Source organism: Mauremys reevesii, linkage group 8 (genome assembly GCF_016161935.1).
Source record: "Mauremys reevesii isolate NIE-2019 linkage group 8, ASM1616193v1, whole genome shotgun sequence".
Classification (NCBI taxonomy): Eukaryota; Metazoa; Chordata; order Testudines; family Geoemydidae; genus Mauremys; species Mauremys reevesii.
This window is the reverse complement of record NC_052630.1, coordinates 7667332-7673331: the sequence shown is the minus strand read 5'-3', so window position 1 is coordinate 7673331 and position 6000 is coordinate 7667332. Positions and strand designations below refer to the sequence as shown.

The 6000-nt window shown below is 41.6% G+C and overlaps 1 protein-coding gene across 3 annotated transcripts in view; it reads left to right on the top strand.

The window, feature by feature from the left end:
- Nucleotides 1-3018: 3018 nt before the first annotated feature.
- Nucleotides 3019-6000, top strand: part of CANX (calnexin) — a 60979-nt gene continuing 57997 nt past the window's right edge. Inside the window, exon 1 of one of the 3 annotated variants that reach the window (XM_039484627.1) lies at nt 3019-3040. The gene's annotated coding sequence lies outside the window, so the exon portion shown is untranslated. The other 2 variants (XM_039484621.1, XM_039484625.1) reach the window with 2 other exon arrangements.

Below are 6000 nucleotides of genomic sequence, written 5' to 3'. Positions count from 1 at the left end.
CAGTGTGTAAAGCATGCGGTAAAATACATTAGAAAACAACTTTATTTGATATCAGAGAGACAAGATGGGTGAAGTAATATATTTTATTGGACAAACATTTGAGATACACAGCACTGTTCTTCAGGTGGTGTCCCTTTTAGGGATGGGAGGCGAACCCAGGTGAACACACTTCTGAACTCTGGGTCTTCGCTGACCAAGAATAACCAACTGTGAGTGGGGTGCAGCAGAGGGAACAGGGAGTGGCATGTTAAAGGGACATTCCTTTGTTAAAAGTTTCGCAGCACAAGGCGAGAAACTGAGGCAAAGAACACCACCCAACATATTGCGGGATGCGTGTTTTCTTATGGATACATGCTTTTGAATCATGGTTGTGTTTTCCCAGATGAATGCTGGTTTTCCTTTCCCTTGTAATATAAGTTTTCTTTTGTTATACGTAGATACGGTGCTTGTAAGTGGGGAAGTCTGGCCTCTTAGTGGCACTCAAGGTGGTGTTAGTTTTTCCAGATTACTTGGTGGGGACTCAATCTGGTTCTGTTTTGTATTGTTAAGAAGAACCCCGAGATATTGAACCCAGTCCTTGTAGTTACCAACACCACCTGAGTAGTTCAATAGCTTGTCTCTTTCACCAACAGAAGCTGGTCCAGTAAAATATATTACCTCACCCCCCCTTGTCTCTCTAATATCCTGGGACCAGCAGGGCTACAACATTGCAAACAATAGTGGAAGATATCAAATTGTATTTGATATAGTGAGTCTCCTGTAATGCCGTACCTAGCTATTAAACCTTACAAGCCAGCAGTTTGTGACTGAAAACAGCTCTGAAAAGATAGTGTAGATTGAATAATATTGAAGCATTCAGTCAGTTATAAGACCAACAGCTGAGGAGAACAGACATTTAGGCCATGGCTGCACTAGAGAGTTACAGCAGTGCAGCTGTACCAATGCAGCTAAGCCACTGTAAGCTCTCTTGTATAGACACTCTAAGCCAATGGGAGAGAGTTTTCCTGTTGACTTAATTAATCCACCCACCATGAGCGGCAGTAGCTATGTCCACAGGAGAAGCTCTCCCACTGACAGCACTGTCCACACCAGCACTTAGGTTGGTGTAACTTATGTCGCTCAGGGGCGTGGCTTATTCACACCCCTGAGTGACATAAATTATAGTGACATAAATGGTAGAGTAGTCATAGCCTAAGAGTTGTAGTTAAGGAGAAAAAGTACAGTAATTCTTATTGCCAATCTCAAGGGCTCAAAAATCACAACAGGCTTCAAAAAAAAATTGATTGTCTTAAAATTAAGAGATTTTAAAAATAATTCATTTTGAGTTCTTTTTACTTGGCTTCTGACTTTTGAGACTTTATAGGGTCACATTTTCAAGCTTTCTTCACAACCACATGAGGTAGAAAATGTATTTTTTTTAAATGAATGCTGTAATTCTCCCATAATCACCTGACTCCAGGAGCTGGGGCTTTAACAAACATCAACTCTTGCAAGACTTGCAATAAAATTGTAAGTTGGCAACACAGAACATGTAGATCTTCAAAATACTTTACAAACTAGAAAATCCTCACACCTGTGTGTGTTAGCAAATAAGTCATTATCTTGCTTTGCAGATGGGGAAACTGAGGCACTAAGCCATTAAGTGACTTGGCCAGTGTCATACTTCAAGTCAGTGGCAGAACCAAGATCAGAATTCAGGAGTTGCTAGCTGTAACTCAGTTCCATATTCTAACCACTAGGCTGTATGGCCTCTCTATTCTCAAATAAAAGAAGAACTCAGTGAGGCAGAGAGATACAAGAAAGTTGTCTTCCAGCTAACTTGTGTCAGGAACTGCAGGGGAGAAAACTTTTGCCCCAACAAAGATGAAGGTATCACAAGAAGGGAGAGAGGGGAGACTGGCAACAGACGAGCTGAGGGAAGCAGGGAAGAGACAGGATGCATGCTGTAAAAAACATTTTAAACTGTGGAAGGATGGTGAAGTGGGGAGAATGTTCATCTGGGACATGGGAGAGCTAGCTTGAATTCCCTGCTTTGTGACAGATTTCCTATGGGACTGTGGGCAAGTCACTTAGACCTGATCACTGCATGCTGATTTTACTGGTATAACTATTTTGGTTACTGAAATAGTTTTATGTGAAAAACCCTGAGTGTGTGCGCAATTATATTGATATAAACACATCTTTTTAGTGCTATAACTATGTGAACACATGCAGGGGTTGTACTGCTTCAACTTTACCAGTTAGTACAAGTTTTTTGAGTAGATAAGGCCTCATTCTCTCTGGCCCAGATCCCCAAAGGTATTTAGGCACCTAACTCCCATTGGTTTCAGGGGAGTTAGGTGCCTAAATACTTTTGAGGCTCTGACCCTCTGTGCCTCAGTTCCCCATCTGTAAAATGGGATCAGTACATTAAAGACTGAGAGGTGCTCAGACAGACAGAAAGGTCCAGATAGATGCCTAAATACCTTTGAGGATGTGGGCTGTTGCTCCTGAAATGAATGGGTCAGGAGACATTGGAGTAGCTTGTGGATGGCATTAAAACACATATTGGTTACATGATTGCAGGGAGACTGTGTTGCGTTGATTGTTCTTTTACATCTATCGGCATAGTGCCTGTTACGCTTTTGGATTGTGTCTCAGTCTCATGCTGAGTCCTGTGGTTTGATTAAAGATCATTAAGCAGCAGTGGGATGAAACATCACTGGATGTCAGGTTTCAGAGTGGTAGCCGTGTTAGGGGGAGGAGCTTTTGGTTTGCACGGGGTACTTAATACACAGGACAGTAAGACACAAATTCTAAGTCACAGCACCTTTAAAGGGAGAATGGGTTAGAAGGTGTTTCCATGGGATTCAGAGACACACTGTAGCTGGTGCCAAAGCCCCTCAGCTCCATGTTGTGCTTCTTATGTTCCCACAAAGCAAGAGAGAAGAAGAAAGCTTGCTGTAGTCACTTCATATTGCTGAGTCATTAACTTCTTTTTGCTGAGTCATTCTGCAGCTGTGTCTGACAAACCAGGAGAAGACAAGCAGGACAGCTCAAGGTAGGTAGCAGCTGCAGACTGAGATGGCTGGGCTGTAAAACTGGCTGATTATGTGAAAGATGGAACTGGCCTCTGGAGGAGTGGTAAGCACCACACATTGAATTTAAATCAGGCAGCAAAGCTTTGAACAAAGAAAGGAGAGCTGCAGTGGCAGTCTGGAATTGGCTATTTTGTTTTAACGCTAGAACTGGTAGGTTATTTTGGTTACAACATGGGGGGTGGGATAAAGTTTAAAATATGTCATTTGTTGGTATAAAGAATTAAGAAACATCTCACTAGGTGACAGATGATGTAAAATAATCTGTTCACCACTTATGTTAAAAAGATACTGTCAGTGTTAATGTCAATGTCCGTCTTGTTTAAGATTTTTATAAAAACTGTTAGAAGAAAGCTATTTTGTTGTTTCTATTGCAGTCCCACCTAGTGATCTCTGTCAGGATGGGATATTTTGCTAGGTCATTGTGCAGCTGTTTTTGTCTGCATTTGAACCTTGTTCTGCAAGTGTTGCTACCCCAGACACTGCAAGGAGGCGCATGAAAGCCAGAAAGTGAAAGTGATTTATCATCTTCCATTGTTGTATGCAGTGTTGTTATAACCATGTTGGTCCATGGCTATTAGAGAGAGCGCTTTCAAGCCACACAGAGCTCTTCTGAAGCAGCTCAAAAGCTTGTCTCTCTCACCAGTAGAAGTGGGTCCAATAAAAGATATCACCTCACACACCAGGTCTCTCTAAAGTGAGTTAATTTTAATGTTCAAGCTGAGTGAAATACAAGAAAGCAGGGGCTAGAAAAATTGTGAAATGAGTCATTTTAAAAAAACCTTTTGATTTTCATAATCTTAGGTGTTACATAGGCAGGAAAGTGGGTTTTAGGTAAGATTTATTATTTGATAGCATGCTATGTTAATGGCTTTTTGCACTAGGGAAATGAGGTGGAGTCCCCTGTGTAACTAATAATAACACATCTATAGTGCATTTATTTTTTAAAGCTACAGTATTGAGATTCAGGATCTGGTTTTCAAAAGTAGCTCAGCACACTGGATGCTGAATTCTTTTGAAAATCTGGCCTCAAGCATGATTGCTGAGCTCTCCAAAATCTGATCCTTTGAGGTTGTCTTTCTGAGGGGCTGTGCCTCCAGAACTCCAGATGAAGTCAACAGCTGCAGGTGCTCAGGGCCTCTGGCAATCAGGCTCAAATTTATAAAGCCTCACAAAACCCCTCCTCTGGAGGTAAAAAGTAGCCCTGTTTTCAGGTAGGAAAAAGGGAGGCAGAGATCTCATATGTTTTGCCCAAGACCAGACAGTCTAGTTGTAGTATTCTGTGCTGCAGGTGGACTTGAAGAATGCATCACAAATTATTTTTTCCCTCCTCCTGTATTTTTATTGCAGCTGGTTTACATACATATGGTTGCATGGTAATGTTTGAAATAAACACAACATAATTGCTATAGAGTTACTCAGCCTGATTTACAGGGTTATTAACTGATAGGGTTATTGTCCCTTTAGAGAGATATTTGTAAACTTTCCTTTGGTCTCCTGATCTGTACAAGGAGAGGGTGTTCTATCAAAGTTCTGACCAGACTATTTCACAGACATAAAGATGCCGATCACCACCTGAACTGTTCAATGTAGATTTTTCTCATGGGCACACAAGGCTTTTTTAAATCTGTGAGCGAAGGCATTTTCCAGAAAAAAGAAAAGCCATTCAGTGACCACTAGGAGAATACCTTTCTCAAGTGTGGTCCTGAGAGACAGCATGGCCCTCAAGATATGAAACAGTAAATGCCTATCTAAAAAAAACAGTCAAGTGACAGCCTCAGCAGAGGAGCAAGAATGTACTATAGTGGTTATTACAGTGGGGTGGCGGCAGCAGCACCACTGGAAGTAAGGTTGAGCTTAGTTTACTTTTTGACAGCCAATTTTTCTAAGCGCTCTAAAATCCACATGCTGACTTTGAGTGCCTTGAAAATTGCTGTTCTTCACCAAGGTCCAGGATAGAGTCAGTGGTGCACAGTTTAGATTGTTAGAACAAAGGTTTCCTGATATAAAAACCTTACTTAAATCATGTGACATCGAAATTTTATATAATTTTTATATATACACATATGCACACACTTTCTATATTATTTATTTAGTAAGGAAGTATTAATAAGTTTACAAATCCTTGCCATATATATATCAACCAAAACAGCATTACAACAGTGAGCTTTTGTTTAGAGAGACATACAGGAATGCAGTCATTAGATCTCTCTGGATTTAATATTTTTTGCATATAACTAGGGCTCACCTATGGCTCTGATCTTCCCCAAACATATGCCAGCTGAGATCACCCTCCTGAGGCTGATCTCAGCTTGCATCTGGCCCCCACTGCCCCTTTGGGGAAGCAATATTTTAGAAGTTAGTCAGGATAGAAGTTGGATATACAGTGTGGCTCAAGTCAAGCGGATGAGCCAGAGTAACAAGGTGGCTGAGGTAATGTCTTGTGTCTCTCACTGACAGAAGCTGGTCCAATAAAAGATATTACCTCACCCACCTCATCTCTCTAGTAACCTGCGACTGACTGACAGCAATTTTCAAGGCACTCAAAGTAAGCATGTGGATTTTAGAGCACTTAAAAAAATTGGCTGTCAAAAAGGGGGAAATTCACTGTCCAAAAATCTTTTATTCACGCGGAGTTAAGGGTGACGGGCAGCACCTCCCACCCTTCCAGGCATTGAGTGCACCTCTGAAAACCAGGGAATACAGAGTTAAGATACATACCAGCCCCTGCCCCACAAATTTAAGTCTGTGCTCTCTGAGTGGTGCCCCAGACACCCCAGCACTGTATCACTCTGCGGCAATGTTCTCCTTGCACCAGTCTTTAGAGCTGTCCCTAACACTGAAGGGAAGCTGGGGAGTGCCTGCAAATGAATGAGTGAATACACTTCTGTAGGACACCATACCACATTCCTCACATCTTCTT